Source organism: Erpetoichthys calabaricus, chromosome 6 (genome assembly GCF_900747795.2).
Source record: "Erpetoichthys calabaricus chromosome 6, fErpCal1.3, whole genome shotgun sequence".
Classification (NCBI taxonomy): domain Eukaryota; kingdom Metazoa; phylum Chordata; class Cladistia; order Polypteriformes; family Polypteridae; genus Erpetoichthys; species Erpetoichthys calabaricus.
Genome location: NC_041399.2, coordinates 30,881,174 through 30,893,217, shown reverse-complemented (window position 1 = coordinate 30,893,217; position 12,044 = coordinate 30,881,174).

The following is a 12,044-nucleotide window of genomic DNA, read 5'->3' as shown; positions in this document are numbered from 1 at the left end:
AATCATGCTGCGGTACAGAGAAAAAAAAATTACTAGCTAATTCATTGAGATCAGGTGTTGGCCCCTAAGACCAACTTTGAGAACCCCTGGGTTAGAGCATTATTTGATGATATTATTTAATAATTATTTGGTTTGTTAACTAAACGCATAACAGTAAAATGCTATATATTTCATTTTATTATCATTAATCAACCAAGGTAAACAATAGGTGTATGAAAGGGTAAATCTGGTCAACATTTAACATTGTGTTCTTTAAGATTCCTTATATGAATATTTTTTGATTACAATTCTTTTGCTGTTTAATCTCCTTTGAACCCTATACTAAGTGTCAAGCAAGTGTTCAGTTGCTTATCTTGCTGAAGTTACACTTTCATGTGGCTCAAGAGCCTTGTCAAATTTACAATTTATCAAATGTAAAATCAATGTAACCTGGTTATATGAATATTTATGAATAAAATCATTTTGGCTTTCTTTTAAAGTTTTCTTTTCGGTCCTAGAACTGTCAATCGTCTGTACCCAATGTGGTCACATTTCCTGTATTTTCCTGCCAGATTTCATCCCATTTATGTTGATTGGCTCTCAGTCAGTTCTCTCTGGCAGAAATTCTATACTACATAAATAATCAATATTTATGGTTTAAATGAACATCAAGGTAGGCTTCCACTTTGATCATTAAATTGAAAGAAAATTAAATTCATAAAGATTAGAAATCATGCAGTGAACATAAAGTAGAATTATATAACTCTCGTCGAGTTAAAGGAGTATTTTGTCAAAGTAGATTTTCATGCAGGAAATAATAATACCATAGTAATTTCTAGAACATAATTCTTAAAGATTACCTAAAGGTCACGCTGTACTTACATCTTGATTAGAGCAGTTATTACATTTTAATTTAAAAGAATCAAATCAGTGTTCATTTGTACAGTAATCCCTCCTCCATCGCGGGGGTTGCGCTCCAGAGCCACACGCGAAATAAGAAAATCCGCGAAGTAGAAACCATATGTTTATATGGTTATTTTTATATTGTCATGCTTGGGTCACAGATTTGCGCAGAAACACAGGAGGTTGTAGAGAGACAGGAACGTTATTCAAACACTGCAAACAAACATTTGTCTCTTTTTCAAAAGTTTAAACTGTGCTCCATGACAGTTGACAGAGATGACAGTTCCGTCTCACAATTAAAAGAATGCAAACATATCTTCCTCTTCAAAGGAGTGCGCGTCAGGAGCAGATAATGTCAGAGAGATAGAAAAAAGCAAAGAAATCAATAGGGCTGTTTGGCTTTTAAGTATGCAAAGCACCGCAGCACAAAGCTGTTGAAGGCAGCAGCTCACACCCCCTCCGTCAGGAGCAGAGAGAGAGAGAGAGAGAGAGATATAGAGAGAGACAGAGAAAAACAAACAATCGAAAATCAATACGTGCCCTTCGTGCTTTTAAGTATGTGAAGCACCGTGCAGCATGTCGCTTCACGAAGCAGCTGCACAGAAGGTAGCACCGTGAAGATAATCTTTCAGCATTTTTAGACGAGCATCCGTATCGTCTAGGTGTGCGAACAGCCCCCCTGCTCAATCCCCCTACATCAGACCCATTGTCTGCAGAAATCCGCGAACCAGCAAAGAATCCGCGATATATATTTAAATATGCTTACATATAAAATCCGCGATAGAGTGAAGCCGCGAAAGGCGAAGCGCGATACAGCGAGGGATTACTGTATAGACATGAACAAGGAATCACACACAAACCAAAGGGCAGATTGACAGCATCTCTATTGAATAAATAGTCATATTTAAGTAATTCAGAAAATAAACAAAATTTACACTAGAACCAAGCACCAACATTTGTATATTTTATATTTTTTTCTTTATTTTTTATAAGAAATTCTGCAATAACAGCTTAAGGTTGATTTTCAGATTTGCAATTATACAGTATATCTAAATAACATTACAACTTATCCATTCAGAAATACAAGCTAGTCTAAGAGCCGTGAATATCAGGGTCATCAGGTGTAACACATAGGTAAAGCCGTCTGAATATATATATTGAAAATAACAGCGGGCTCAGAATAGATCCTTGTGGTACACCAGATATAATATAATGGATTTCTGAGCTACAGACACCTCAACTAACAATTTTTTTTTCCCTTTAAATAAGACTTAAATTAATTTAAGACATTACCCGAGAGATGCACCAATTGACTAAGGTGATTTATTAGAATAAAGTGGTCTATGGTGTCAGATTCTGTGTTCAGTTCTAGTAGAACAAGAACATATTCATGGCATGACTACTTTAAACAGTGCAGTTTCTGTATTACAAGGGGGCTCCGCCCCCTGCTCGCTTCGCTCGCCTACCCCCGGCGTTTTGAACACATGCCCGCTGGGCAGCCACGTGTGAGGATGACACACGTTTAATACGGAGCGTTCGCCCGTGTCACTCTGGGGCCCCTCACTGTTAATACGGAGCTCCTTCCGTACTATTATGCAGTGCATTGTGGACTACTGCGGACCCCGTAGTGTTTCCCGTTTCAGTTTGTATGTCGGTCAGTCGAGCTTTTGTTTTTGAAGCTTTTGAATTCCGGTCTTCATTATCTGTAACCTGCTGTCCATGTGTTTGGCCCCCTCGTTTAACCTGTTTATGACATTTTAGTTTTCTTTCTACTCTGTCTTTCATTTCTGATCTCGCTTTATTCTGCTTTTGTTTCAAGGACACCTGGTGCGTGGTGAATATATGTTCCCTTTTTCGAGTAATAATTTTCATTTGTTTGCGATACTGCGATGTTTATCGTACTGTTAATAATGCATCACTGTAATGTGATTCACCTATGCTGTATATTTTGGACGTGTGAGGATGACGTATGTTTAATACGGAGTGTTCGCCCGTGTCACTCTGGGTCTCCCCACTGTTACTACGAAGCTCTTTCCGAACTATCATGTGGTGCATTGTGGAGCACTGCGGACTCTGTAGTGTTTCCCGTTTCACTTCGTATCTCGTTTAGTCGAGCTATTTCTTTTTGGAGCAGTGCCTGCCTGGTCTGCGGCATTTCAGACGCACGTTGTAGGCGCCTGCGTTCATTAATTATATCTAGGCAGACGCGTGTTTGTATCTCGGTCACTCGAGCTGTGTCGTGTTGAATCCGTGCCTGCTTTGCCTACGCAGTTTGAGACGCGCGTTGTAGGCGTCCACGTTCATTAGATCTGTCCACGTGGGCTCGGTGTCGAAGCTGTGTTAGTTGTTGAGCTGTTTGGTTTTGGAGCCGAGACAGTTTTGCTTCCGTGGTTTCAGACGCGTGTCCGTACTATCTCGGGTTTGATGTATGAACCTTTGTGGACTCCGTAGTGTGTCCCGTTTCACTCTGGGGCGGGGCCTTGACTCCTCTTGTTTTACTATGTCTCCTCCTGCGCCTTCACCACGCATTAGTGCCACTCACAATATGGCGGCGACGCCTGTGCCTTCCGTATCATGTCGGTTTTTACCATGGTGTGTGGTGTGGACGTTTAACTGTCGTTGTTTCTGCCTTTATATTCTGTATCTCGGTGTGCATGTGTTTCGTGCCTAGGTTTTTTTGAAGCTGTTGCATTCCAGTTTTCATCATCTGTAACCTGCTCTCTATGTGTTTGTCCTTGTTCTTTAACCTCTTTATGACGTTTTACTTTGTTTCCTACTCTGACGGTTCGTAGTCTCTCCCATTTTGCTCTGGTGCGGGGGGGGGGGGGGGGGGGGGGCTTTGTGTGGCGCCTGCACACGTGCGTAGTCTCTCCCATTTCACTCGGGGGGTGGGGGGGGGGGCTTTGTGTGGCACTTGCGCACTATGTCTTTTGCGTCCACGGGCAGGTCCCTGCGTCCATATCCGGTTTACCATTCTCATTTCGTAATATGGATGATTTATTCTAAAACCTGTCTGAAACTTTTCAAGAATAAAACGTTCATTTAAGTAGTCATTCAATTGCTGAAAAGTTGCTTTTTCTAGAATTTTATACAAAAAAAGGTTAGAGATTAGAAATATGTCTTAAGTTGTGAAGTTCTTAAGCAGGGGTTTAACTACTGCAGTCCTTAGACAATTTGGAAAGACCTTGGTATCTATTGACAAGTTCAGTATATCAAGTACACTATCAATTAAAAGGAATAATACTAATTCTTTATATTTATATAGAGCTCTTCTCGCTACACAAAGTGCTTTACATACAGTGCATCCGGAAAGTATTCACAGCGCATCACTTTTTCCACATTTTGTTATGTTACAGCCTTATTCCGAAATGGATTAAATTCATTTTTTTCCTCAGAATTCTACACACAACACCCCATAATGACAACATGAAAAAAGTTTACTTGAGGTTTTTGCAAATTAATAAAAGGACTGCTTTCTTATATTCAGCTATATGTACCTTTAGTATTTCACAGTGGATTGTTAATTTAGTTTTTCTCCAGTAACACTCAACCCTATGGTATTTTCCACTTAAGTCCTGACACTCTATGAGGTTTCCAATGTATTTTAGTGATAGATGATTTCTTAACAATTTTTCAGGGGCCACTATGTAGGCTGCAGCTCTCACCATAGAAAAAAACATCACTTTATTGGTAAGCAATGCTTACTGTGGTAGGACAAATACTAAATTTAGACTGATTATTGAGAATATTAGGAAAATTAGATGCTGTGGATGCATTAAAATAACATTTTTTCACAATATGCTGATCTTTCCTTTTAGTTACCTGTAATTGTAAATCAAATAGAATGCAGTACACCGATATCCATGACCTGCCTCACGTCAACCTATAATTCTTTTGAAATTGCTAACTGCAGCGTGTATCCTCCCTTATGTGTAGGCTGGCTAAGATCAAATGAGCGGAACAAGTTAATAAATTCTCTTGCTTCACACTGAATTTCTACATGAAAATTGAAATCCCTAACAATTAGGAACCTATCATAATTAGTATGTCACACACTCCCCCTCACCTTTGTTACTTGTTTAACAAAGCGACTCTCTAACACTAGCCCTGCGAGTCAGGAAAGGACATTTGCATTAACAGTTTATCGGGGCAGTGTTGAACAAGAAAATTAAAAGGCTGCAACTGAACAATCCGTCTAGTGAGTCTTGAATTTGTGTCTTTTTGTCTTTAAAGTCATTGTAGCAGCATGTAATAGTATAGAAATGTAACCCAAAAGGTAATAATGGAGTGTTTCAACCACCTATTTTATTGTCAGACATTATGCCTTAAATGCATAATGGGGTGTTCCTGATTGTCAACAATGTGAGACAGCACATGTTGTGAACACTCAAGTATGCCTTGCTGCACCTTGTGGAGCACCCCCACCCTGTTCAGCAGGCTTCTGTGGGGACCTTCTCTAAAAGCAGAAGCATCACCTGTGAAAATGCAGTATTTGAGACTGGGACTGTGGGACTTCAACATCGAGCACTGCCCCCTTTATGTGGGCTGTGGCGAGGTGTACTTGGAATGACTTTGTAGTTCATCAGGTGTTAGAATCCAGCAGTGCTCATTTGAAGGTCATTCCAGATTATATGTATCTGTGAATTTTCCTAAAAGTAGGGGAAGTCTCTATTGTAGATAACTGACTTGAGTTAAACAATGTATGTGTTTTCTGGTTTCATTTTGCAGTAATGAATGTGTCCAACAATATACTGTATATATAGGAGTAAAATTAGACAAAAAGGTACGATTAGACAATATGGTTTATCCTCAAGTAAAGTAAAAATACTGAAGTACAGGATGAGTCAAAAAGAAGTCCTACATTTCAAATGTTTATTCTACAAAAACGCTACAAGATAAAATAAATTTAATTGCAACACAAGAAAGGGTATACAAAATGGATTTTTTTTGCTGTGTTTTAAAAATGATGTCTTCAAGGTGGTGGCCATCATTAGTGATACAGTCTTTGAGACGATTTCTGGATGCTCGCATGACTTGTTCAGCCATTTCAAGGGGAATTGCGGCGATTTTGTGGCGAATAGTGTCCTTGAGGTCGATGTGTTTATACCTTCGACTTGAGATAGCCCCAAAGGAAGAAATCACACGTAGCGAGATCAGGTGAGCGTGAATGCCACCCAACATCGCCGTTCAGGGAGATCAAACTTGCATGGATCTCTGCACTATATGAGCTGTTGCTCCATCCTGTTGAAACCAGGCATCCACCACATCCATGTCTTCCAGTTGAGGCTGCAAAAAGTTAATTTCAACAGCATTTCAATGTAATGTTTTGAAGAGACTGTTGCTCCCCCCTGCTCAAAAAAGTAAGGGCCTACAATGCCAAATTCTGCAATGGCGCACCAAACTGTAACACATTCACTGTGAAGGGGTCTCTGATGACGTTCACGAGGGTTGGTTTCAGCCCAATAAAACAAGTTTCGCTTATTTACGCAACCATTCAAATGGAAATGTGCCTCGTTGCTGCACATGACAATGGCTTCTTGATGAACAGTTTGCAGAATGTTTGCGCACAACTCTCTGCGGCTCTCCCAGTCTTTCTCAGTGAGTTTCTGCACTACCATCATTCTGTATGGATGGAAATTAAGGTCCTCATTCAAAATCCTCCTCAAAGACTTGTTGGAAATACCTAAGACAGAAGCATGTTGTCGCATTGAATGTCTAGGAGAGTGCAAAATTGATGCCTTTACAGCTTGGATGTTTTCAGACGTTCGTACAGTCCGAAGACGGCCTGGACATTTTCTGTTCAATGTTGTATCCGTCTGTCTAAATTTAGCTACCCACTAAAGAATTGTTTTCCGATTTGGGATGTCACAGTTAGGAGTAATGCTGAAGTGCGTTTGGGAGGGACGTTACATAGTGATGATGGATTCATTGTTTTTGAAGGAGGTTTCAGCAACTAAAGCACCCGACCAAGGCATGTTGCCGACTGAATACTACAAGGGTTCTCCTATCAAAAGACCCCCACCCTAACTCACTCGGCTGCCCCTACCTCACGGAATGACCTTGAGAAATGTGGTACTTCATTTTGGCTCATCCTGTACAGTTGAAAATAAAAAAAAAGTATTTCTGCTTTTAGTATACAACACTGTTGGTCAGTGAGATAACATGTTCATTACTGGCATTGTGCATATGTGTTTCGTTTGAGTATTCCTAAAGTTAAAAAAAAATAGCATGTCAGCCATTCATTAATTATCACCATCTATTGACTGCTTTTCAGCATCATACTGAAAACGTGTGAAATCCTGCATCTTCAGAAACAAGGTTACAGCCAGTCTAGGAGAAAATGTTGTTTAATCTTGTGGCACACACATGAATGGACTTCTGCTCACACCAGGCCAACTAGAGTCATAACTAACATAACATGCATGTCTCTGGTTTTTTTGTGTACTGCAGTGTATATAAACAAACATGTGGAGAACATACAAGCTCCAGGTACTGACCTGGTCAGCTCTGTGGAAAAATGAGGCTTCCAGCCAGCATCTACAACAATTCAAGTTCTACTGACAGAAAAAAATCACAGCTAAACTCAATAAAAAGAAAGAACAAGTCACTATTTAAAATCCCAGTGCAGGTTTGTGAAGTAAGGAAAATAAAACTTCCACAGCTGTGTGAGCTGCGCTTTTCAAACATTTTACCGTTTCAAAGTTTGGCACTCTTTGTTGCACTGAATGTTCAAGAAAATAAATTTCTAAATCCCTCACTCTCTGCATGCATTGTATGTACGCCATTATGCCTTTTTGTATTTGCGGCAGCTTTCTTTATATCAGAGACAATTCACATTAAGGTCTAGGATTTCATTTTACTGTTCTGTGCCTTTATAGATGAAATATACTGATAATAATCTGACTGTGATTTTTAAAAGCTGGCACCCCAGTCAAAGATATTAACTTTGAAATGATATTAAAATCATAATCATTTGTAACTTATTTAATTTTCAAAATATTTTTTGAGCATTTTAAAAATTTGAGCTGTGCTTTCTGAGATATCAGGCAGCAGAAATGTTTGAAATGGTCAGTCATTCTTGCCCCTTTTTTTCTGACAGGATCATGCTGCCTGACAGAGCCGATGCTGTACGAAGGGTTAACAGTATGGTGAGTTCAACTGCATTGTCAGCCTTTCTTCTTTTTCTTTTTTGCGTTTTGTTGTGGTAAGTAAAACATGAGTCATCAGATGGATGAGCTTCTGTTCTGTTCTGTTCAGTTTATAAGGTCTTAAACTCCTGCATTCATTATTCTTCACTACTAGTAAGCCCGCGATTCGCCAGCGAATCGTAATTCCAAGAATGGCAATCAGTTTCTGTTCCGTATGATATCTGGATGGATGACATATCATGGAGGGTGGGTGCGTCTGGGGACATGTCATTTAATCACATACGCATATCTGTAGTAAAGCGGTCTCGTTTTGTGGAGACGTGATTCCGTTGCATTTGCTGACACCGACTGCTGGCAGAGTGGAGCACAGCAAGTTCAGCCCTGCGCCCTGCGTCCATATCCGGTTTATGCCGTGTAGTTTGGACTTCTGGGGATTCTGTACTGTAATACTGTAATGTGATTCACATATGCACTGAATCCTCTCGTTTTTGTTTTCTCTGTGGACACCGCTGCGTTTGACTCTGGACTCTGGGGCGGGCGCCAAACTGAATGACTGTTATGTGATCTACATTACTGGCACAGTGGATTAGAGCAAGTCTAGTTTACAGATGGTGGGCACGTTGCAGTGCGGCAGTGCGCGTGACATCCGATTTACAACCTTCTCGTTTCTGTGTTTTCTGTGCAGTGCAGCAGTGCGCGTGCGCCTCGATGCGCCCAGCACTCTGCGTCCTTCGGTTAGTAAGATGGATTGCATGTTATGCATCGTACATAAAGATGAGTATTCATTGATTGTTAGCTGTCATGTAAACTGATCCCCCCAACAACTAAACACAAAATCAAATCTGTTTCTTTTTGTTGGGTCAAGTTGTGGACTAGTTGGGCATATAAGATTAGATGACTGCTTACTAGAAGCACCTCATTATCTGCCTCCGACTCCATGTGATTCTGTAAATGAAGACTACAACTGAAAATCACTTGAAAAGTCATCTAATGTGGCATGGCTTTAAGTCTAAATGCAAAAGCATAAGTTAATGGAAATAAATTCAACAGCAGCCCTCAAGACTTACAACATCAATCACAACATTTTCACTCGAGGGCGTCATTCTCAAAACGCCCAATAAAAAGCACTGCATTGTTCATTCCAGAAGATGACTGGTACAACCATCATTATAACTAAATAACAGACATTTTAAATAGTAAAACATGACAAGAAAAAAAAGACTGATAAATGAAGTACTAATCCCATAAGAGCTGATTGACTGTCACAGATGATGGCACGTCATTGGGGGTCTCAAACTTGTGCTCTGGGAAGCCAGTGTGGCCTTTTTATTACACCATGCATTCCTGCTCTCATTGTGCTGCAGGCACAATGGCAGATCATGAATTTTTTTTTAAATTTTATTGAATTTATTAAAATCAAATAACATTCCTTACACAACTCAAGTTTTACAAAAAAAAACAAAGGTTTCGATACAAATCAACCCCCATCCTTGATGATCATGAAAATTTTTAATTGGCTCGATTGAGATTAATACTCATTGTTTTTTAATGTCCTGTATTATTTCAATTTAAATTGTCTTTATTAATTGATGCTGTTACTGTATCTGATGCCTCAAATAGCCAGCATCTGCTGTGCAACTCTCAACAGTAGTGCTAATCTTTGAATCCCACCATCTTTTGGAATGAATAACACTTTGCATTTTTTACTGCATTGTTTTCAAAGTACATTCCAATAGATGGTGCATCACAAACACTAACACAGAGAGAACTGCCGGATGCCGGATGGACAGAAATTGGCTTATATCATGTAGATAAGCTTTGCAGGAAGTATTTTGCTTTGTAAAGAAATCTTCCCTTTACATTTAAACTAAGATCAGATTGAAACAGACCACAAAATAATATTAATTATTCTCAGATCCTGCTTGCATGCCTAGAGCAATCAAGACTAGTGTTCTGTCACTGTCCCATGACCTGTTCCAACAAATAAACAAAAATAACATTACTTGCCTGAATTCACCCAAAAATATTCTTTTCTAACGTTTTCACTCATATAAGGTTTAAAGTTAGTAATCTTGCAGTAAGTATTGCTATTGCTGTTCTGGAGAATTGGGGTGATTTTCTTCAGGATCAGAGTGATCACCTTCAGTTGTAAAGTCAAAAGTATATTTGTGTTATGATTTGAACTTAATCATTCTTAATCAACCTCCAGGGATGAAGCAAAGTCACACTGACAGGCAGTGAGGTTCTGCTTTTGTCCGTGCAGATCTTTATGGAAGCAGTGTGCATGTAGGAAGCTTCAGAAGGACAACAAGTGAAAAATGATCTGTGTCATCATCAAAGGTGCCCAGTGTTCCCTATGCTAAAAACACATGAATGGTGTGTTAGGCCATTTCAGGGTTGTCAGGAGATGGAAACACTTCTTGGGTACAAGGGAATAACAACAGGAGGTAGCATATGGTCTAAAGAAATGACATAAGGAACAATATTACCTATCAGAGGACAGTCTGGACTGGCAGGAGGTTAATATTAACTGCTTCTCCTGTGTCAAATATGAGCCCAGGGCTCTGTGAAGCAGCAGTGTTAACCACTTTAATATTGTGTTACCACTAAAACAAAGAAAACTCAGCTGTTTTTATGCTGTTGTGCTTTTCCTTCATCTCTATCTGTACACACAAGTCCCCATCTCAGAAATCCCATTGGGGGTAATTTACTTACCACAATAAAATTACATGAAATCACTCTTTAGCACAAAAACATTGAAGCTGAAAATGACTTTTATTATGGATAGCAGCTAGAGTGTCTGTGATACAGGAAAGTAGACACCCTTAAAATGACCAAACGTTATTGTAAATGGAAGCCTGTAACCATTTTGGTCACTACAACACTACTAGAACTATCGCCAATTCAGCCTGGCGTATTACCAACAGAAGACATGATCTATGCCTAATGGTGCAAAACACACAAACACTCACTAGTGCAAAAGCTGCTTATGCATTCTCCCCGTGAAGATCTAATGGGGATCACGTTTCATATACAACGGCTTAACAGGATTTAAGGACCTAATGGTAAAGCCTGCTCAAGTCTGCTATGCCTAACTGCATTAGACAACACTGGACATCAATTTTCTTTGAAGGTTTTGTTTCCTGAAGACTTTTTGTTGATTATGATAGATAGCTTCAAGCTGAACAAAAACAAAATTCCAGATTCACATAGGAATTTGGAGAAACATGAAATTAACTAGTATTGAACTTGGCATGTTTAATCACTTAGCGATGCTGACAAATTGCACAACTTTAGTCGAGCTAAAAAGGTTTTGATGCTAATTTCCATTTATACTCAGCATCTGATGCTTCTCATTTTTGTGTCCAATATTAGTCAGCCCACGTTAATGGATTCCACTTGCTATGATACTGCATTTCCCATTGGTGCAATATTCTGGGGAATCCTTCTACCATATTCATCACTGACTGCACCAAGGTTATCAGGAAAGAAGTCTAAGTATGAATGCAGAAAATGACTCTTCAGTGACATGTTGCATTTCATGGTTTGTGTGCTTGAAGCATGTTGTTAACCAGATGGATGTAGTATGGTCCAATGTTGTTGACTGTGTTCCATGTAATTTCCTTCAGCCTCACTAGCAGACCTTCAATTTGCTTGTCATTAATGACATGTCTGATTTGTGGACCAACAATCCAAAATAACCATGGCATCAGCTATTTGTGGAAACATCCATTTAAAATATTGAAATTCTTTACCTTCTTTGATCATCACTTTCACAAAACTTTTTCACCAGCCCGACTTCTGTATGTGGATGAGGCAAAAATATCTTTGTTGGGTCAACAAGTGGTTTATGTGTGTCACTTTTCTGCCCCGGAACCAGCGTCCAGTGTTTTTTAATGTGACAATACTCTTTAGCACGATTGTCCCATTTGCAAATGAAGCAGTACTTGGGATATCTAAGGTGCATTCCTAGTAGCAGTGCCACAGATGTTCCAGTTGTAGTTGTTGTACTGT